This window comes from Ranitomeya imitator, chromosome 6 (assembly GCF_032444005.1).
Source record: "Ranitomeya imitator isolate aRanImi1 chromosome 6, aRanImi1.pri, whole genome shotgun sequence".
In the NCBI taxonomy this organism is placed as follows: domain Eukaryota; kingdom Metazoa; phylum Chordata; class Amphibia; order Anura; family Dendrobatidae; genus Ranitomeya; species Ranitomeya imitator.
Window position 1 is genome coordinate 449,619,708 of NC_091287.1, and position 22,967 is coordinate 449,642,674.

The 22,967-nt window shown below is 50.9% G+C and overlaps 1 protein-coding gene across 4 annotated transcripts in view; it reads left to right on the forward strand.

Moving 5' to 3' along the window:
- The first annotated feature begins 328 nt into the window (after positions 1-328).
- NCOA2 (nuclear receptor coactivator 2) overlaps positions 329-22,967 on the forward strand; it is a 202,145-nt gene continuing 179,506 nt past the window's right edge. For 2 of the 4 annotated variants that reach the window (XM_069731453.1, XM_069731457.1), the window contains exon 1: positions 329-495. The gene's annotated coding sequence lies outside the window, so the exon portion shown is untranslated. The remainder of the gene's footprint in view (positions 496-22,967) is intronic. The other 2 variants (XM_069731450.1, XM_069731452.1) reach the window with 1 other exon arrangement.

The window sequence follows — 22,967 nt, forward strand, 5'->3', positions numbered from 1 at the left end:
CTATACTCCATCCTATATGGGACTAAGCTTTCCCATAGTTGCAGCTGAATCATTGATTCTAGAGGAAAACTCGCCCTGAAGAACAGAACTGGACTCAGATGTAAGGGGCCCCAATATTGCCCCGGGCCACCCTGCAGTGCCACCAATGCCGCCTCAGGGCACAAGCCTTTACCTATCGTGGACTTTATGCTGCAGAGTCAGCAGATATGGACCACGTTGTAGATGCAGTGCTGCACCTGCTGCAGCACAGCTTTGCCCCAGGTCCCCATGCTGCTAGAGGCGGAGGACATGGCTGTGCTGCTGCCAGGAGGAGGCGCCGCCCTCCCAGGAGGTGGAGGAGGGGATCCGGCTCTCGGAGGGTGGCTCGGTTGGTAGGAGGAGGATCCCGGGATAAACAAGCCTGACTACCCTGCTGGATGAGGGAACATGGCGGCTGTGGATCTGCTCTGTCCCCGGGAACCTTGGCGGCCGGCACTGCGCACTAAGCACTAAGCGGTAAGAAGGCGGCGAGTGAGGAAGCAGCGGCCCGAGGGTGAGGGGACGGGGCAGCGGCAGCAACTGCCCGACCACACGGCACATGGAGGGGCGGCGGCTGTGCAGAGTTGTGTGTGTCGCTGGGGAGCGTGCAGTGCTGGCTGTGCAGAGTTGTGGGTGTCACTGGGGAGCGTGCAGTGCTGGCTGTGCAGAGTTGTGGGTGTCACTGGGGAGCGTGCAGTGCTGGCTGTGCAGAGTTGTGTGTGTCACTGTGGAGCGTGCAGTGCTGGCTGTGCAGAGTTGTGTGTGTCGCTGGGGAGCGTGCAGTGCTGGCTGTGCAGAGTTGTGGGTGTCACTGTGGAGCGTGCAGTGCTGGCTGTGCAGAGTTGTGGGTGTCGCTGGGGAGCGTGCAGTGCTGGTTGTGCAGAGTTGTGTGTGTCACTGGGGAGCGTGCAGTGCTGGCTGTGCAGAGTTGTGGGTGTCACTGGGGAGCGTGCAGTGCTGGCTGTGCAGAGTTGTGTGTGTCGCTGGGGAGCGTGCAGTGCTGGCTGTGCAGAGTTGTGTGTGTCGCTGGGGAGCGTGCAGTGCTGGCTGTGCAGAGTTGTGTGTGTCGCTGGGGAGCGTGCAGTGCTGGCTGTGCAGAGTTGTGGGTGTCGCTGGGGAGCGTGCAGTGCTGGCTGTGCAGAGTTGTGTGTGTCACTGTGGAGCGTGCAGTGCTGGCTGTGCAGAGTTGTGGGTGTCGCTGGGGAGCGTGCAGTGCTGGCTGTGCAGAGTTGTGTGTGTCGCTGGGGAGCGTGCAGTGCTGGCTGTGCAGAGTTGTGTGTGTCGCTGGGGAGCGTGCAGTGCTGGCTGTGCAGAGTTGTGTGTGTCGCTGGGGAGCGTGCAGTGCTGGCTGTGCAGAGTTGTGTGTGTCGCTGGGGAGCGTGCAGTGCTGGCTGTGCAGAGTTGTGGGTGTCGCTGGGGAGCGTGCAGTGCTGGCTGTGCAGAGTTGTGTGTGTCGCTGGGGAGCGTGCAGTGCTGGCTGTGCAGAGTTGTGTGTGTCGCTGGGGAGCGTGCAGTGCTGGCTGTGCAGAGTTGTGTGTGTCGCTGGGGAGCGTGCAGTGCTGGCTGTGCAGAGTTGTGTGTGTCGCTGGGGAGCGTGCAGTGCTGGCTGTGCAGAGTTGTGTGTGTCGCTGGGGAGCGTGCAGTGCTGGCTGTGCAGAGTTGTGTGTGTCGCTGGGGAGCGTGCAGTGCTGGCTGTGCAGAGTTGTGTGTGTCGCTGGGGAGCGTGCAGTGCTGGCTGTGCAGAGAGTTGTGTGTGTCGCTGGGGAGCGTGCAGTGCTGGCTGTGCAGAGTTGTGGGTGTCGCTGGGGAGCGTGCAGTGCTGGCTGTGCAGAGTTGTTGGTGTCGCTGGGGAGCGTGCAGTGCTGGCTGTGCAGAGTTGTGGGTGTCGCTGGGGAGCGTGCAGTGCTGGCTGTGCAGAGTTGTGGGTGTCGCTGGGGAGCGTGCAGTGCTGGCTGTGCAGAGTTGTGGGTGTCGCTGGGGAGCGTGCAGTGCTGGCTGTGCAGAGTTGTGGGTGTCGCTGGGGAGCGTGCAGTGCTGGCTGTGCAGAGTTGTGGGTGTCGCTGGGGAGCGTGCAGTGCTGGCTGTGCAGAGTTGTGGGTGTCGCTGGGGAGCGTGCAGTGCTGGCTGTGCAGAGTTGTGTGTGTCGCTGGGGAGCGTGCAGTGTTGGCTGTGCAGAGTTGTGTGTGTCGCTGGGGAGCGTGCAGTGCTGGCTGTGCAGAGTTGTGGGTGTCGCTGGGGAGCGTGCAGTGCTGGCTGTGCAGAGTTGTGTGTGGCAGTGCAGGTTGTGCAGAGTTGTGTGTGTCACTGGGGAGCGTGCAGTGCTGGCTGTGCAGAGTTGTGTGTGCCACTGGCGGTGCAGGTTGTGCAGAGTTGTGTGTGTCAGTGGCAGTGCAGGTTGTGCAGAGTTGTGTGTGTCACTGGGGAGCGTGCAGTGCTGGCGGTGCAGAGTTGTGTGTGTCACTGGCGGTCAGAGTTGTGTGTGTCACTGGTGGTGCAGAGTTGTGTGTGTCACTGGTGGTGCAGGTTGTGCAGAGTTGTGTGTGGCAGTGCAGGTTGTGCAGAGTTGTGTGTGTCACTGGGGAGCGTGCAGTGCTGGCTGTGCAGAGTTGTGGGTGTCGCTGGGGAGCGTGCAGTGCTGGCTGTGCAGAGTTGTGTGTGTCACTGGGGAGAGCGTGCAGTGCTGGCTGTGCAGAGTTGTGGGTGTCACTGGGGAACGTGCAGTGCTGGCTGTGCAGAGTTGTGTGTGTCACTGGGGAGAGCGTGCAGTGCTGGCTGTGCAGAGTTGTGGGTGTCACTGGGGAGCGTGCAGTGCTGGCTGTGCAGAGAGTTGTGTGTGTCGCTGGGGAGCGTGCAGTGCTGGCTGTGCAGAGTTGTGTGTGTCAGTGGCAGTGCAGGTTGTGCAGAGTTGTGTGTGTCACTGGGGAGCGTGCAGTGCTGGCTGTGCAGAGTTGTGGGTGTCGCTGGGGAGCGTGCAGTGCTGGCTGTGCAGAGTTGTGGGTGTCACTGGGGAACGTGCAGTGCTGGCTGTGCAGAGTTGTGTGTGTGTCACTGGGGAGAGCATGCAGTGCTGGCTGTGCAGAGTTGTGGGTGTCACTGGGGAGCGTGCAGTGCTGGCTGTGCAGAGAGTTGTGTGTGTCGCTGGGGAGCGTGCAGTGCTGGCTGTGCAGAGTTGTGTCACTGGCGGTGCAGGTTGTGCAGAGTTGTGTGTGTCGCTAGGGAGCGTGCAGTGCTGGCTGTGCAGAGTTGTGTGTCTCACTGGCGGTGCAGAGTTGTGTGTCTCACTGGCAGTGCAGGTTGTGCAGAGTTGTGTGTGTCGCTGGGGAGCGTGCAGTGCTGGTTGTGCAGAGTTGTCGCTGGGGAGCGTGCAGTGCTGGCTGTGCAGAGTTGTGTGTGTCACTGGTGGTGCAGGTTGTGCAGAGTTGTGTGTGTCAGTGGGGAGCGTGCAGTGCTGGCTGTGCAGAGTTGTGTGTGCCACTGGCGGTGCAGGTTGTGCAGAGTTGTGTGTGGCAGTGCAGGTTGTGCAGAGTTGTGTGTGTCACTGGGGAGCGTGCAGTGCTGGCGGTGCAGAGTTGTGTGTGTCACTGGTGGTGCAGGTTGTGCAGAGTTGTGTGTGTCAGTGGGGAGCGTGCAGTGCTGGCTGTGCAGAGTTGTGTGTGCCACTGGCGGTGCAGGTTGTGCAGAGTTGTGTGTGTCAGTGGCAGTGCAGGTTGTGCAGAGTTGTGTGTGTCACTGGGGAGCGTGCAGTGCTGGCTGTGCAGAGTTGTGTGTGCCACTGGCGGTGCAGGTTGTGCAGAGTTGTGTGTGTCAGTGGCAGTGCAGGTTGTGCAGAGTTGTGTGTGTCACTGGGGAGCGTGCAGTGCTGGCGGTGCAGAGTTGTGTGTGTCACTGGCGGTGCAGAGTTGTGTGTGTCACTGGTGGTGCAGAGTTGTGTGTGTCACTGGTGGTGCAGGTTGTGCAGAGTTGTGTGTGTCAGTGGCAGTGCAGGTTGTGCAGAGTTGTGTGTGTCACTGGGGAGCGTGCAGTGCTGGCTGTGCAGAGTTGTGGGTGTCGCTGGGGAGCGTGCAGTGCTGGCTGTGCAGAGTTGTGGGTGTCACTGGGGAACGTGCAGTGCTGGCTGTGCAGAGTTGTGTGTGTCACTGGGGAGAGCGTGCAGTGCTGGCTGTGCAGAGTTGTGGGTGTCACTGGGGAGCGTGCAGTGCTGGCTGTGCAGAGAGTTGTGTGTGTCGCTGGGGAGCGTGCAGTGCTGGCTGTGCAGAGTTGTGTCACTGGCGGTGCAGGTTGTGCAGAGTTGTGTGTGTCGCTAGGGAGCGTGCAGTGCTGGCTGTGCAGAGTTGTGTGTCTCACTGGCGGTGCAGAGTTGTGTGTGTCACTGGCAGTGCAGGTTGTGCAGAGTTGTGTGTGTCGCTGGGGAGCGTGCAGTGCTGGTTGTGCAGAGTTGTCGCTGGGGAGCGTGCAGTGCTGGCTGTGCAGAGTTGTGTGTCAGTGGGGAGCGTGCAGTGCTGGCTGTGCAGAGTTGTGTGTGCCACTGGCGGTGCAGGTTGTGCAGAGTTGTGTGTGTCAGTGGCAGTGCAGGTTGTGCAGAGTTGTGTGTGTCACTGGGGAGCGTGCAGTGCTGGCTGTGCAGAGTTGTGTGTGCCACTGGCGGTGCAGGTTGTGCAGAGTTGTGTGTGTGTCAGTGGCAGTGCAGGTTGTGCAGAGTTGTGTGTGTCACTGGGGAGCGTGCAGTGCTGGCGGTGCAGAGTTGTGTGTGTCACTGGCGGTGCAGAGTTGTGTGTGTCACTGGTGGTGCAGAGTTGTGTGTGTCACTGGTGGTGCAGGTTGTGTAGAGTTGTGTGTGTCAGTGGCAGTGCAGGTTGTGCAGAGTTGTGTGTGTCACTGGGGAGCGTGCAGTGCTGGCTGTGCAGAGTTGTGTGTGTCGCTGGGGAGCGTGCAGTGCTGGCTGTGCAGAGTTGTGTGTGTCGCTGGGGAGCGTGCAGTGCTGGCTGTGCAGAGTTGTGTGTGTCACTGGGGAGAGCGTGCAGTGCTGGCTGTGCAGAGTTGTGGGTGTCACTGGGGAGAGCGTGCAGTGCTGGCTGTGCAGAGTTGTGGGTGTCACTGGGGAGCGTGCAGTGCTGGCTGTGCAGAGTTGTGTGTGTCACTGGGGAGAGCGTGCAGTGCTGGCTGTGCAGAGTTGTGTGTGTCACTGGGGAGAGTGTGCAGTGCTGGCTGTGCAGAGTTGTGGGTGTCACTGGGGAGCGTGCAGTGCTGGCTGTGCAGAGTTGTGTGTGTCACTGGGGAGAGTGTGCAGTGCTGGCTGTGCAGAGTTGTGGGTGTCGCTGGGGAGCGTGCAGTGCTGGCTGTGCAGGGTTGTGTGTGTCACTGGCTGTGCAGAGTTGTCACTGGCGGTGCAGGTTGTGCAGAGTTGTGTGTGCCACTGGCGGTGCAGGTTGTGCAGAGTTGTGTGTGCCACTGGCGGTGAAGGTTGTGCAGTGCTGGTGGCAACTGTGACAGCTTTGGATGTGATTCTCCTCTGTACTCCCCCATAGATGTTGTGCTGATGCCTGTGGCTGAGCCCGCAGTCTGTGGACCTCTGTGTGACAGTGCAGTGCTTGTGTTCAGTGTGCCAGTGCTCCTGTGATGTCGCCAGTGCAGGGACCTGACGTTTTGGCTGCACTTTTCTATAAGGGTCACGTCATCTTGAGAGTTTGCAGAATTTGTGTGAAGTCATCTTGCTCGTCTACCTCAGTTGCAGAAGTTTCTCAGTGACGTGCTGTCGTCACTATTCTGTGGTGCGATGTAGCAGCGAGTCGTGTGCAATTTTCCTGCCGTGTTGCTAGTGAATCGCAGTCACCATCATTTGCCATTGATCGCTGTGCTGGAAATGTGGCGTACCGTCTGGTACCACAAGTCCAGCAGGTTCCGATTCTCCCCAGCTGTCGTGACCTGGTTACATGACCGTTGTGTATTACAATGCGACCATATTCCCATTTATTGTGATGTGACGGTGCGACCAGCTAGGTGGCCAGTTCTGATGTGTGACGGAGCCGTGTGGGGCTCCTGGATTGCGGTAGTGATGTGGCGCTCCTGGATCGTTGTAGTGATTGCGCCATGTGGCGCTCCTGTATTGTTGTAGTTGCGATGTGGCGCTCTTGTCTTGCTGTAGTGACGATGTGGGGCTCCTGTATTGCTGTAGTGATGGCGTCATGTGGGGCTCCTGTATTTCTGTAGTGACGGTGCCATGTGGCACTCCTGTCTTGCTGTAGTGACGATGTGGCGCTCCTGTATTGCTGTAGTGATGGCGTCATGTGGGGCTCCTGTATTTCTGTAGTGACGGTGCCATGTGGCACTCCTGTCTTGCTGTAGTGACGATGTGGCGCTCCTGTATTGCTGTAGTGATGGCGTCATGTGGGGCTCCTGTATTTCTGTAGTGACGGTGCCATGTGGCACTCCTGTCTTGCTGTAGTGACGATGTGGCGCTCCTGTATTGCTGTAGTGATGGCGTCATGTGGGGCTCCTGTCTTGCTGTAGTGATGGCGTCATGTGGCGCTCCTGGATCGTTGTAGTGACGGCGCCATGTGGGGCTCCTGTATTTCTGTAGTGACGGTGCCATGTGGCGCTCCTGTATTGCTGTAGTGACGGCTTCATGTGGCGCTCCTGGATCGTTGTAGTGACGGCGCCATGTGGGGCTCCTGTATTTCTGTAGTGACGGTGCCATGTGGCGCTCCTGTCTTGCTGTAGTGACGATGTGGCGCTCCTGTATTGCTGTAGTGATGGCGTCATGTGGGGCTCCTGTCTTGCTGTAGTGATGGCGTCATGTGGGGCTCCTGTATTTCTGTAGTGACGGTGCCATGTGGCGCTCCTGTCTTGCTGTAGTGACGATGTGGCGCTCCTGTATTGCTGTAGTGACGGCTTCATGTGGCGCTCCTGGATCGTTGTAGTGACGGCGCCATGTGGCGCTCCTGGATCCTTGTAGTGACTGCATCATGTGGCGCTCCTGTATTGCTGTAGTGACGGCGCCATGTGGCGCTCCTGGATCGTTGTAGTGACGGCGTCATGTAACGCTCCTTTATTGCTGTAGTGACGGCATCATGTGGGGCTCCTGTCTTGCTGTAGTGACGGTGCCATGTGGGGCTCTTTTCTTGCTGTAGTGACCGCGTCATGTGGCGCTCCTGTATTGCTGTAGTGACGGCGTCATGTGGCGCTCCTGGATCGTTGTGCTGTGACTTGTATCACACTCTGTTTTCCTTTTGATCTTGCGTTTTCTCCATTTCCTTGCTATGGCTGATTCCCTGGCGCTGGTACCTGCGTGCCCCCTGCCCAGTCGCAGAGCATATAAGATGTGTTTGGGGGAGGGACAGCTTTTTGCAGGGGATGCTGTACGGGTACCGAGTTCTGATAGTGACCTCTCCGGCAGAACATAACCTGTATGTGTGTAATATGCCAGGCCTGGGTGCCGTCGGCAGCACAGTGACAGTGCGCAGTCTGAGCCAGCGGCCGTTCCCTGCGCAGCAGACAGGCTTGTGTTCTGTGGTGGGATCTATGTGTGATGTGTGCGTTGTATAGCACTATCATAGCCTGTAGCGTCGTACAAGAATCATGTTCTTGATTGTTTTATCGCATTTTATGTATCGCCTGCGGCGGCGTCGATCAGATACAACGTAAGTGGACAGCCGCATCCAGTAAAATGTTCGTTCTTACAGATACTCCAGTAGTCCGGCCTCTCACCCAGCACATCCTGCAGATTTGTTTTTGTCTATTTGTGCCATTTTGTAATTCCTTTTATGCCAGTTTTTGGAATTCTGAGTCCCCTGCTGTTTGTGGTCGTTCCCTATTTCTGAGTATGAAATATTTTGATAGCAAAGGTTTTGCTGCCAGTGAGCAGTGACGGAGGCAGTGCTGGTTACATTACTTCATCAGTTGTTGAATGATGTTGCCTAGATAGCGCCAACATATTTTGCAGCACTGTACGCAAACTGTCACCATTAACATCAATCCCTGACCCCCTCATATACTCAGATACCGCCCTCTACAGGCAATTTTTATAGGAAGCCAATAAACCTATCAGTATGTTTTCTTTTTTGGAGGGTGTAAAGCCCCTGTCACACATAGCGAGATCGCTAGCGAGATCGCTGCTGAGTCACAAGTTTTGTGACGCAACAGCGACCTCAGTAGCGATCTCGCTATGTGTGACACGTAGCAGCGACCAGGCCCCTGCTGTGAGATCGCTGGTCGTGTCGGAATGGCCTGGACCTTTTTTTGATTGTTGAGGTCCCGCTGGGTAGCACACCTCGCTGTGTTTGACACCTTACCAACGACCTCGTTGACAGGACGTCCCATTGAATCGTCATGAAATAGCATAGTTGTACAGGTCGCTACAGGTCGCCGCATCGCTGCTGCGTCGTTGGGGAGATCTCACAGTTTGACATCTCACCAGCGACCACATAGCGACGCAGCAACGATCCCTGACAGGTCGTATCGTTGTCGGGATCGCTTAAGCGTCGCTATGTGTGATGGGGCCTTAAGCAAGTGGAGTACCCTGAGGAAACTGACTCAGTGGCTGAAAGTAAATATGGGCTCCATGTTGGACTTGACACCCCCCAAAAATTTCAAGGCAAGAATGCTAAGCCTCGATTCCATATTTTGGTTACATGACATAACTGATACAGACAATTTTTGGACTAGGTTTTAAGGGACAGGACTGGAAAAGGTGTTTATTTTCCAATTAAGCTGCAGCAGGACTTGTTAAACTTTATCTGAGAGGGATTTCAGCTCAACAGCTCAATTAACCCAAAAAAAGAAGAAAGAAGTTGCTGCTACTCCCTCCTGACTATAGGACTGCTATGTCCTAATGTTATCTCTACTCAAAACATGAACATTCAGATGTGAGTGCAGCATAAGGGAGTCTGTCAGCAGTTCTGACCCTTTAAATCCGCTGACATAGCAATATAGAGGACGGGGAGAGCTGTGTAAACATACCTGGGGTAACGGTCATTTAGGATGCGTGTCCAAGAAATCCACCTTGCAATGCCCTTGTGCCACGATTACTAGTGTCCAGGAGGAGACCCCTGCATGTTCATTGTCCAGGAGGAGACCCCTGCATGTTCATTGTCCAGGAGGAGACCCCTGCATGTGCAGTGTCCAGGAGGAGACCCCTGCATGTGCAGTGTCCAGGAGGAGACCCCTGCATGTGCAGTGTCCAGGAGGAGACCCCTGCATGTGCAGTGTCCAGGAGGAGACCCCTGCATGTGCAGTGTCCAGGAGGAGACCCCTGCATGTGCAGTGTCCAGGAGGAGACCCCTGCATGTGCAGTGTCCTGGGCTCTGCCGTCCCCCAGAGCAGAACTCTCTCATCCATATGTTGTGGGAATAATCTGCAGAGGAAATTCACCTGTGGTGCGGATTTTGCTATGTTAATTACCACTGTGTGGTTTTTACTGCAGGTTTTCACCTTTTGCAATGCGTAGGATGGAATATGTAACAAGCCTATATTGTTGTGCATTATGATGCGCCACAAAACCGGAGCAAAATCCGCACTGAAACATTTGTGTGAATGCACCAGGTATCAGTTGAGTATCACAGTACAAGAATGTGCGGCAATTGATGGCCATGGCAGATGTTGTTCCCAGCGTGTTGGCATGCTCTGAGTCTTCACCGTGTATTTTTACAATGGGAGCAGTCTGTCTTACAGGATTTGGTGCAATTTTGCTGCTGCAGACAATCTCCATCGGATAAGGCCTATGTGGATGTCTTCAGGCTTTTCTGCAATCTCGTGCACACTGCATTCAGGATGCCTATTTCAGCGCTTTCGCAGCCTTTTTCACACATTAAGGCTATGTGCACACGTTCAGGATTTCTTGCAGAAATTTCCTGAGCAAAACCGGACATTTTGTGCAAGAAATCCGCATGCGTTTTTTGCGCTTTTTTTTTTTTTTTTTTTTTTTGCGGATTTTTTGCATTTTTTTTTTCCGGAGATTTCCCAATGCAATAATATAGTGGGAAATCCGCAAAAAATCTGCAAAATTAATGAACGTGCTGCGTTTTTTACCGCAATGCGTTTTTTTAGCGGAAAAAAAAACGCCTCATGTGCACAAATTGCGGAATGCATTCTAAATGATGGGATGCATAATGTATGCGTTTTTATAGCGAAAAAACCTCAACGTGTGCACACAGCCTAAGGGTATGGGCACACATTGCAGATTCCATTGCAGATTTTTCGTTGCGGATTCTGCAGGATCCGAAGGTAAAATGACCTGCGTTTTACCTGCGGGTTTTGTGCGGATTTCGCCTGGGTTTTTACACCTGCGGATTCCTATGATGGAATAAGTGTAAAACGCTGCGGATTCCGCACAAAGAATTGACATGCTGCAGAAAATAAACCACTGGGTTTCTGCTCGGAATTTTCCGTAGCATGTGCACTGCAGATTTTGTTTTCCATAGGTTTACATGGTACTGTACAACGCATGGAAATCTGCTGTGGATCCGCACGGCCTAATCCACTGCGGATCCGCAGGGCTAAATCCGCAACGTGTGCACATACCCTAAAAAGAATGGGTGAAAAATTTACAGTAAGTAAGATGCTGCCAAAAAAGCGCTTTTTCCTACCATCCCTTTTGGTTTTCGGTACCGAAACCTTCCGTGCAGAAACTCTACATGAACATATTCTTTCAATCTTTGATGGAAGACCTTTCTTTGACATCTGTGGATGTTCAGTTTAGTTAGGGAATTAGAAAAATCTGTGCCAAATAATCCATACCTTACATGTTATATGTTCTTAGAGCAAATGGCTGTAGGTATTTGGAAGTGTCTGTCAGTCATCTCTCCGGTACGTGGCTTCCAGCATTTCTTATTTTACAGCTGAAAACAGTTTGTACCTTTTTATAGCGCTTGTGTTCTGTAGTTCCTCCCTTACATAACACAAGCCAGCAGTAGCATAGCACCCGCATATACTGGCCGTCCTTGGCGACCCCTGATGGGCTTCATACGGAAACTGGGGACTTTAATAATTCTTCCAGGATGTTATAAGGGAAACTTTTGGTGGCTAAAGAAAATGTTAGTTTTGTAGGAGGCCAGGTAGCCAATGCACATAAATCACGCTGCTGCGCTCATGCTTTTGCCCAGTTCTTGGCAGGATACTAAACAATGTGACTCTCTTGCAGGAGTCCAATGGCCGGTAAGACGAGCTAATAATCAGGGAACAAGCATTTTTTACCAACTATTGTTATCAGCCCACCTAAAGCAGTGAACACCAGACCAGTGTTTCCCAGACCCCCTGGAGTGTGATAAGGACGGTCAGGACAGAATGACTGCTCACACCAAGGACCGGCGCTCGGTGCACCGTTGCGGGGCCAAACATTAGAGTGCACCTAACCTGCTTGTTTCCCTTTCTCCACCCTCCTTCTTTGATTGACAGCTCTGATTTCATAGAGCCAGAGAAGGACAGAGATAGGTAGGACGCTGTATATTAATTTTCTGTCCCCGCCTTGACGCACCGAGCTCCTAGACTTGCTTTGAACAGTCATTCTGTGCTCAGTCCCTTTAATCAGGACTGAAAATCATCGATATCGGCAGCACTTCGTCGGGTGTATGCAGTCCATGTGCTGCAGATTAACCTCTTATTTTAAAGTCAATATTAGTGCCCAGTTTATTAGATGTTAGACCTTCTTCTTATGCCGCCTCAGTTGTAATATTTTAATATTTTACACCAAGTTTTGGTGCAATTTCTGCTTTTTTTTTTTATTTGAGGCTTTTAGGCTATGTGCACACGTTGCAGATTTGACAGTGGAATGTTCTGTGCAGATTCTGCATTTCTTGGCAGAAAGTTCAGGTCAGAATCTGGCCTTTTTGTTCAGTTTTTGTACGTTTGTTTTTTTTGCGGAATTTGTCCAGATTTCTTCCTTCTTTGAGTGCAGAAACGCAGCAGATCCGCAAAAAGAATTGACATGGTCCTCTTTTGAATCTGCTGCGTTTTCTGTGTGGAATTTTCCGCACCATTAGCATAGCATTTTTTTTTTTGCCATTGATTTACATTGTACTGTTAAATCACTTGCGGATCTGCAGCGTTTCTGTGCGGAAAAAAACGCTGCGGATCTACAGGAAATCCACAACGTGTGCACATACCCTTATATGTCACCGCTATTTTTTCTAGACACTTTTCAGAAGTGTCTAGTGAGGTGGATCAAGTGTTAACCGCCAGGCATGTATGCTGGTGTTTTGGTGAAAATTTCGGCAGAATTCTTTCATCTGTAGCTTGTGTAATGAATAGACTGTTACCAGTCCGGGGAATCATTGGCTGCTCGGGAGAAAGGCGTCAGGATGCAGGACCGGAGGGTATCAAGTAAAGATGGCTTGTGAGCTACTCGGTTATTTCGGCCACGGCACAGCTACATTGCAGGTTAAGGTATGTAAATCGGGGTCACACTGTGTAATTGTGTAGTGCTACTCCCAAAGTCGGAGCCAGTAGAATTTTTTTTTTTTTGCAATTTACTTGTCGTAATCGCTGCAGCTTCCAGGTTGCCATTACTCTGCGATGTAGCCGTGGCATATTCTGCTCTTATGCTTGCACAAATTGCGTCGTGGCTAGTATCGCCATTTAGCCCCACCTTTAGGGAATATTTACAAGAGACTTTTCTGTTAGAAATTTTGTATTTTATTTTTCTAAGAAAAAATAAAGAAATAAAAATGCTCAAATGTAATTACCCTGAGTCTAACCTGGGCTCTGGAGGAGCAATAACCCCTTAATATCTTGTGTGTGTTGCTATATTGAGGGGGTCCGCAGGAAGCTGCTGGCCCCAGGTACGATGATGCGGGCAGGGCAGGGACTCCTCTCCCATCTGACAGTACGGTTGTAGTGTGATTGTGGCATGGCTGAGCGTGCGGGAGATCAGGTTACACGCACAATCCCTGTGTATACCAGCCTAGGGTTTACACTTCCGGGATAGCGGCCTGGGATACTCCGCCATCCCGCTGCACACTTTGATAGCAGCTTCCGGCTCTGGCAGCAATGACATATGTGCACACGTTGCGGTTTTGCCTCTGGAATTTTCTGTGCGGATTCTGCATCTCCTGGCAGAAAATGCAGGTGCAGATTTGATGCATTTTTCTTGCGGATTTTGTGCGTATTTACTGCAGATTCAGTGCGGATTTCATGTGTTTTTAGCCCTGCGGATTTCTATAATGGAATGGGTGCAGAAACGCTGCAGATCGGCACAAAAGAAGCGACATGTTCCTTCTTTGCTGTGTTTTCCGTGCGGAATTTTCCGCACCATTAGCACAGCATTTTTTTCCCCATTGATTTACATTGTACTGTAAATCACTTGGCGAATCTGCAGCATTTCTGCGCGGAAAAATTGCTGCGGATCCGCAGTAAATCCGCAACGTGTGCACACAGCCTAAGTGTGAGTGCGGCCAGTGATGCTGAGAGATGCCGCGCGCCCCATCACTGCCACGCTCACAATCAATCTTTCATTACTTTAGTGAAACTAGTGGCAGAGCCAGAACATGGCCTCATAGACATCCCAGCAAAGCCTGTATTAGTAGAATATTGGTGCCGTTCTGTTACGGCTATTACCACGTTTCGTTTTCTTTCAATTGGACTAAAAAATGACACACAAAAAATCACAAATTTAAAGGGGATCAGTCAAATAACCGGGCAAGTCTGTCTTCATAAGTACTTTTATTTCTCATGAAAAAAAAACCACTTTTGTCACATCTATTTTTTAGAAGTTTACATTATGCCGTTATTCTTCCTAGAAGTGTATGGATAAATGGACAGCTGGGTGCGAGTCACTGACACTGTCCAATCAGTGCTCACAGTGCCAGGCTCTGTACACACTGACATTGCCAGGAGGATCGACTGGGGAGCTGTGATCAGCGCAGAGCTGTAAGCACAGATGCTACACAACTGGTATTCCAGGGGAACAGACCTTTTATGTTACGTGCCCATGATCCGGAGTTTGACCCTGCGTAGCTGTAGGGTTAATCTGCAAGTAAAAAGCATTTACATCATGTCTTACTGGCGCAGTAGCTACAGGGAGAAATGCAGTTACATTCTCCCTGCAGCCTCTGCGTCATGCTTCAGATCTGGCAGGCAATCGTGCTGTAATTTGCATCTTTTCAAGCTGTGGCAAACAGTTTGGTGCAGTTGTACTTCATTCCCATACTGGAGTACAAAATCTGTCAAATTCTATTTCTGTGTAGCTAAAGATTAACGTGCAACATTTTAAAGGCTCATGCAGGCGTTTTTTTTTTGTTGTTTTTTAATCTTAACAGGCACTAAAAAGTTGTGAGAAAATTAATTTCCACAAAATTAATCAACCAGTGTGCGCCATTTTGTAGGATTTGGTGCAAGTACTACAAGAGAAAAGAGAAGTCCATTAAATAAATGTTGTGTCCCAGCGCTAGGACAGGTGCAGGACACCGGCGGCAGGTAGTAGATGTCACGTCACCAGCCTCGCTCACCTCCTCATACAGTAGTAGAGCTGGAATATACCCCTTTAACAGCATCCTGGTTATTTGTATAGAGGTGGGACTCGCCTCTGACATTTTCAGGATTTGCCATGGATGTCTATGGTGGCAATACCCCGTTTGCAACTACCTCTTCTACATGAAACACACGATAATCTACATGACACTAGGTATTCCTGATGCCTGTGAGTTTCGCTTAAATTGACCAATAACCTTAGTCACTAGTATCTAATTGCTACCCACACTGTCGTGGCCCCTGCCCCAATAATTACACATAAAACATTCGTTTGGATAAATTTGGCCACAGCAGCCATCTTTTATTAACATTTAAACATAACAGTTTGTTAACATTGAAACCCCAGGGAAGGCGGTCCTCGAAGCCCCAAGAGCCAACCAACTCGTATCCAATCTCCCCAATTTGGCCTCCAGGTCGTGTCCCTGCCCCCAGCCGCTAGGCACCAGCTCAGAGACGCTTAAAGACTCGCCCGGCCAATATCCGCCAAATCCCACGTCCCCAGTCTTCTCGACTGTATAACCACCAATTCTCTAAGCCACACCAGGGGGAGTCCAGGATCTCACACATCCCCGCCCCCTCCAAGCTGCCATTTCTTAGCACCACCAACTTCGAGGACCTCTTTCCCCCCCCGCCACCAACACCAATGTCCTGACACCTCAGACATTTGTGTCCCGCCACACCAACAGCCCTTTTTCAATACCCTCCTGCACCGCAAGACACCATAGGTCTAAACCGATCGCATTCAAGTGCACTCCATCTTTTCTCCAATATTCGCCCGTCCTTGACTCCAGATCCAAATGGCGAATCACAATAGCCCCATTCCGTACCATGAAACGTGAAATTGCCCTATTAACCTTTATTCTGGCCCTGTTAATACCCTGCACTGACCGTGCTCCGAACCAAACTTTCCTAGGAACAATATCCGACCAGATTATTAATAAACGCGGGAACATGGCCCACAATCTTAAAACATCAAATTTGATGTCGTTGATCAGTTCTCTACAAGGGCGTTTACCAAGATCGTTGCCCCCCAAATGAATCACCAGTAAATCCGGCACCCGGTCTAAACGCCCAAACTTATGAAATTCCGGCAAGAGCTGCTTCCAGTACATTCCACGTTTTCCAATCCAACGTATGGTCGCTGATGACTTCTCCACACCGAGCTGTCTCCCTTGAGGGCGAACATCTGCTCGCACCGCTGCCCAAAATACAAACGAGTGGCCCATAATCCATGCCAGTAAAGGCCTTTCTCCTGCAAAGAAAAAACAACACACCAAAACATAGTAATCGTAAAGCACGACCCTATTAAATCCTCACCCAACTCAAAAAACCCCTTCAGACCAAGGACGGACGAATATAAGACTTGAACCTCACGGATTCCCAACGGCCGATCCTCCGCACCACGTCCTCTCCCAAACCTCTTCTTGCCGCCTCCGTAGCTGCCCCTATCCTAAATGAGTGACCCGAAAATTTATCTGCCGAAATACCTCCTTGCGTCAAACAGCGCTTAAATATAGTGACAAACTGGTACCGAGATAAAAACGATCCATCTTCGTGCAACAACAGTGGCTCATCATCCCAAACCTTCCCCTCTGAAAATTCCCGAAAACATAATACCGGGCACAATGGGGAACCCGGGACTTCAAATAGCTCAATTTTACACCCTTTTCCAGCCAAATCAGTCTTTGATTGACGCAGCCAAATAACCAGCTTATCTCCGTGCAAAACTACATCCCGACCCTGCAGCCCCCCTTTTTTATTTTTAGCTGGGCTGACCAACTCACCCAAACGAAACGCCCCAAAGAATGCCAAAGCAAATGCCACCTTAAACAAAACCACCTCCGGCTGATTAGCGCATACCCTTGGTAATTGTTCGCCCAACTGCAATAAAATCTCGTAGGACACAGGGCGTCGACCATCTAAGGTTTTCCAACCCTTACGCCAACCCTTCATCACCTGGATGACCATAAATGATTTAGTGACGTCATGTAGCCCCCTGAATTTAAAACCAAATGCTAAACCAGCCAAAAATTGATTAACTTTTGATACTGACCAACCGAAATCCCATTTTTGACCTAAGAGCAACAGCAATTTATCGTCGTCATGCATATCCGATCCCAGCGACAAGCCCCAATCCACCCAAGTATCCCAAGCCTTAACATAGTGCGACCAAGTTCCTGGCACCAACGACCTAGACAGTAACCCTCTTACTGCCCCAACGGAAGCTTCCATAGTTCCTCCGGGCAGAACACCTGCACGAGATCCACTTGAGACATGCCATCTGGAACCCGATCCCACTGTGAATAAAAAATAGTGTCACCAGTCAATGATTCATTAGACGACCGAAATTCCGCAGTGACCCATAAGTTAAACCGTAGGCCCAACCAAACCATATGTTGCAACACTCTTAGCAACGCTGAATCTGCGGATGATAGTGAATTTAGCGCTCTCACAGCACCTTCCGATTCACAACCGAAACAAATCTTCATGTTACAGACCTTGCTCCCCATAAGGATAAAGCAACAGCAATGGGAAAAACCACACACCGCAATCGATTTGCAGATAAACCGTTGTCCACCCATGAAGGCGGCCACTGACACGCTAGCCAATTCTCTCGAAAGACCAAACAAAAACCTTGCTCGTCCACCGGCCGATCGTAAAACCCAAATCCTCCGCAGGCACCACAGGTGCAATCCACAGTGACTTCCCGTTATACGAATCCAGGAAAAGCATCCATACTTTCAAATCATCCTTTAAGGCCTTTCGAAGCCTGATAAAATGAGACGGGGACCGAACTCCTACAGTAGCCAAAGACAACCTACGACAAAACGCCCTACCCATTGGCATGATACGGCATGCAAAATTCAACTTCCCCCAACAATGATTGCACCACATGCAACGTCACCTTTTTTGACTCATACACTCTCCTCACGTCCAATCTCATGCTCACGAGTTTATCCATAGGTAAGCGGCATTCCATTGCCACCGTATCTATCTCGATGCCTAAAAAACTCAAAGATGTTACCGGACCTACCGTCTTGTCAGCGGCTAACGGAACGCCGAACCTGCTTGACACACTCTCCATAGAGTGACGCAACATTGAACAGTCAGCGGAATGCGCTGGACCCACAAACAGAAAATCATCCAGATAATGGATGCAAGATCGGAGCCCGGATACATCTTTTACTGTCCACTCCAAGAACGTACTGAACAATTCAAAATATGCACACGATAGGGAACAACCCATCGGCAAACAGCGATCCACGTAAAAACCCCCATTCCAAAAACACCCCAACAAATGTAAACTATCCGGATTGACAGGAAGCAAACGAAACGCGGCCTCAATATCGGTTTTTGCCAACAAAGCCCCCTGTCCACAACGTCTAACCCACTCCATAGCTGTGTCAAACGACGTGTAAAGAACCGAGCACAACTGTGGATCAATGCCGTCGTTCACTGACAAACCTTTTGGGAACGAAAGATGATGGATTAACCTAAATTTGTTAGCCTCCTTTTTGGGTACCACCCCCAAAGGAGAAACTCTCAATCCCTCCATAGGGAGAGACTGAAACGGGCCGGCCATTCTACCAAGTGACACCTCCTTATTCAATTTTTCCGTGACCACTTCGGGGAAATCATAGGCCGACTTCAAATTCTTTTTGGACCACTGCACCTTAACGTCCACAAAAGGTATTGAAAAACCATTCCTAAAACCATCTCTCAAAGTGGACGCTGCCTTTTTATCAGGATATCTACTTAGGAACCGCTCCATCTCTGCCAGCCGCACTGGAGTCACCCCTTTTGTCAAATCCATCTGACCCTTTTTGCTTCCCTCCCCTAAAACATCTTGCTGCCCCATAGGTTCCTCCGCATGATGAACATTCGTTCTTAAACTTACACTTTGCCCCGAACCTGCATGTCCCCTCGTTGAAGGCAAAACACAGTCCCTTTTGCATGACCACCGAGTGCCCTGACTGTCCTGAACCCCCGGTGCCCCCGAGAAATGACTGAGAACCCTGATTCGGTCTGACCGGTGCTGTCACTCTCATCCACAAGGAAATATCCTTGTGATCCCACCTAATATTTTGACACACCGCTTTACGTTGACGGAACTGTTCATCGTATCTAATCCACCCTTGACCCCCATAAACCCTGTACGCCTCCCCAATAATATCTAAATAGCAAAACAAGGGGGCACAAGTTTCTGGCGATTTCTCCCCTATGACACTAGCAAAAATCGCAAAAGCCTGTAACCAGTTAGAAAAGGTACGAGGGATTAATCTAAACCTTCTCCTCTCCTCGTCCTCTTTTTTGGAATCATCCCTACGGGCTTTATCTAAATTGAAACGCTCTAAAGGGAGCAGTGAAAATATTTCAACATACTCCCCTTTCCAAATTCTCTCTTTCACCTCAGGCTTCAAATGCGCACCCAAAGGCCCCTCAAAACACACGTACACTTCCCCCTTAGCCGAATCATCAACCCGGACCGAATCATCCTTTTCTTTAGTCCCACTTTCCGCTGTCGTCGAGCCTCCCTGCTGAACTACCTCGCAACTACCAACTGATGTCAACCCAGGTGCCAATGGGGCCCCTTGTGAAATACTGGATCCTGGCCCACAGGAGTCGCCGACTCCCTCCGCCCCCGGGACCCCCCTCTCCCGAACGTTCCCCCGATAACGGCGATGGTTCAATCTGCCTACCCCTTGTCTCCCACATTTGGAACAAATCTTTTAACCCTTGCATTAAAATACCCGCACCAACACTAACCCCCCCTACAGAAACCTCCCCTCTACATGAATCAACACTAGGAGCTAGTGATGGTAATAAAAAAGGTAAAACGGCACTCTCACCTGGCTGCCTGGGCGCTGTGATCTCAGCAGCCGCTGATCCCGGGTCCAGATGCGCTCCTACAGTCCGTGCCCCTCCATGTCCGTGCGGGCTTGATGATCCACGAACTTCCATACGCCAGTCCTGAGATGTCGCCGCGGTGATAGGACCCACCGCGTGGTCCCGATCCATGGATGCTGCCCGCGATGATTCAAAGCGCGCAGCGGGAGGCTCCGCTAACCTGCCCCCGCTAGCTGCCACAGCCCCCCCATATACTAGTGCCCCAGGCCCCTCCGTAGCTCCTGTCTGAACACCCCTCTGGCTATAATCCCATGCATTTACATTATCTACAGTGCTTCCAGCACTGAAACAGTTACTAGCAGCAGCAGTGGGCGGGGCTAAACCGGCACCAATCACCGACTGCTCTGCGCTCAGGGGCCTGTGCTGCTGCCGCCTGAGAGTCCCTCATATCGCACTGAGCGGCGGCCCGGATGGATGGGCTCGCCGCCGCTCCTGCGCCTGGCTCCTGCCCACCGGCCGTTACCGGTGAGTATGCTGACCTGCCGCGCCGCCGTTTGAGGCGCCCGCCGTACAGGCCCCCGTCCGCTCCTCTGCGTCGCTTGCCGCCGCTGAGCCGGGCCCGTTCCAGGCTGGGCACCGGCCGCTCCTCTCCCTGGCTCCGGCAGCGCTGACGATCTGTCTTAAGAAGGGGAGGCCGACACCTCCCCCCGCTGCAGGCCCCGCCGACTGGTGGGATTCCTCCCGGCTCCCTGGCAGCGCCCGCCGGAGCCGCGGTCTGCTGCTGGAACCGGAGGGTCCCCTGAGGGGCTCCTCATACGGCGTCGGGCCCTGGGGGTGACCTCGGGGCTCAGGCGCTCCGGAGGCCGAGACCTCCGAGGCCGACGGCCCTCAGTCAGTAAATTGGCTGACCCGGATCCCCCTTCAGGAAGCAGGCCCTGCAGTGACGCCTGCAGCCAGCCTGCGCCCCTGGTTCTAGCTGCATCACGGAAATGCTGAAGAATTGCCTCAACCTCCATTATCTCTCTCCCACAGAGCTTGCTATCTAATCAGAGGGGCACCAAAATGGTTGCTCCTCTAAGATGGGTGCCCCCTTTTATAGTCAATCCCCCCTTATCGCCCCCACCTTCTTGCCTACCTTGCCCTCAGCCAATCCGTAATCCCCAATTCAAATAATCCCCTCAACTCGCTCCATATTATTGCCCCCACCTTTCCGCTCACCCCCTATAGGCCCATTCAACCCTGTCATGTCGTCCTCCCTCACTTCTCCTGACGCATGTGTCTTCTTACCCCAATAATTGCTTAGCGGGTAACATACAAATGATAGTAATACATACGCCATCTAGTACAGTTTTGCACACATTGTGCTGTAGACATAAGGCTGGTGCGGGGTCTTATTTATGTATTTGTGTTCTCTATTCCCATGTGCAGCACAATTCACACCTGTCTGCTCTCCATTATAGTAACATCTGCTGCCGTGTATGCCTCATTATCGTGCCCTTTCCTGCGTTCTCACAAGGATTGTGCTTCAGGTTACATGTCGTAATCTCCTACAATCGCAGTTTATCACCGATCCATAGATTGAGAATGGGGTCCTGTGCTTGCGTAAAGCGGTGGGCTTGGTGCCCCTTATAGTACTGCAGAAGATGAGCCATCTCTGGCCTTGTTATCCAGTTTTAATAAAACACTTCATTCAATTGGTTCTCGTAATTGGTAGGCATCTCCTAAATGAGGACCCCATTACCTTTACTGTGGCTAGGTGATAAGTTACGATTCTAGGGCACCCCCTGTTCACATTATGGATTCCCCAGTGTGTAAGGCTAAGTTCCCACCATGAGATTTTAGTGCATTTTTGGTGCTGGGCAGCCTCTTACAGTTCCAGCAGAGTGGATGGGATTTGTAGAGATCCCATGCCCACTGTTCTTCTTCTTCTTTTTTTTTTTTTCTTTTTTTTGGGGGGGAGGGTAAAATAACCTTCAAATCCGCAGCATATCAATTTCTCTTGCGGGTACCGTACGCTGAGTTTTCTGTGCAGATATCTCCATAGATTTTCATTAGATGCAGAAATTCTGTAGCGTCAAAAACTCGCCAAAAGCTCATTGTGCGAGCGTGGACTTGGGGTATGTTCGCATGTTGCACATTTCCAGTATTTTTTTGCAGCAAAAACGTGAGTAGTGTCAGGAAAAACACCGTACAGTCCACAATGTTTCATTTTTATGTGCTTTTTCACATGTTTTGGTGTTTTGAACTGGTGAAAATTTCTGCAAAACGGCTGAAAGAATGGACACGCCGCTTCTCGGTAAAAAATGCACTCGGAAATCAAAAACAAAGTGCATGATATTTCAGAAAATCTCATTGCTTTATGCTGGTATGTAAAATACTGCGGATTTTACTTTTACACACCATGTACACTGCCCAAAATACACAAAACGCTGTGTGTTAACATGGCCTAATGCTGAAAGAAGGCTCTGACGTATGCCGTTGTGTCGGCATGCGGAGATGTACGTATGCTGCTGCATATGCCGGAAAGATGCACTTTGTGCGCAGATTTCCTGCACATTTCACCCATAGTTGACGTCTGTGGGACACGCAGTTCTCTCACATCCGCAGTCGCTTTACACTGTGCATTTTCTCCTGTGAATGTGAATTTTTAGATTGGGTTTTCCACATGTCAGTCCACGCAGGAACAGATCGGCTGCGTATTCCCCTCTTGGGAAGGCAGCTCGAGGCGTTATCACCATTTTATAAAGTTTCTCCAGGTTTAGTAGATATTGTGGAAGCAGTCGTGATTGTTTGATTTTTCCTTACGTAGCAGACGTTTATTATGTGCTTTGCCGTCATTGGCTTCTATAAGCCGAGCATGTACCGTACAGTGTGACATTGTGTGCTGTACTTTCCCCCTCACATATTTTGGCCTTTTTGAAGGGGTTTCTGGTGTTCTGCTTGTTCTTCACAGGAAGTGCGACACTTGTGAGCTTTTTGCCTCTTGCGGCTGAGGCCGATTGGCCACTTTTGTCAGAAGCTGGAATATTTTCTCCGCTTTAATTGCAACTTTGAGGCTACATGGGAGAATATTATCATGTGGATCTGGATGATCGCATCATTTCAGTCATTGCGTACTTTGTGGTTTAATTTCTTTAACGTTTTAAGTCACTATTGGTCTACATACTGCGTTTTTATTTGCTGAAAATAGTAGAGGATAGAAGGAGAACCTGTGCGTGATAACAAAGGACTTTGTGCTTAAAATATTAGTAAATAACTCCAATTAGATATGTGGTATAGTTCTTCTGATTCACTTTGTCACTAACCCCATGTGCAGGGTTTTGCAGTAGCTTAGATATCCATGGTTAGGACCACTCTCAGTGACAGACTATGTTCACATTGTGTTTTTGCTGCATTTTTTAATGGAAATTTTTAGCTGTGTTTTACAGTGCCATCTAAAGCTGTGAGATTTCAGAAATCTCATGCACACACACTTTTTTTTTTTTTTTGTTACTTACGCAATTGGAAAACTGCCGCGTTTTTGCATACTGCAGCATGTCATTAAGTCAGTGTAAAAATGCAGCAAAAACAGTTATCAAATTTTTCTGCGTTTTTTTTTTTTTTTTAATGTAAAAACCTAAGGAAGTTTCATCATTATCCTTTGG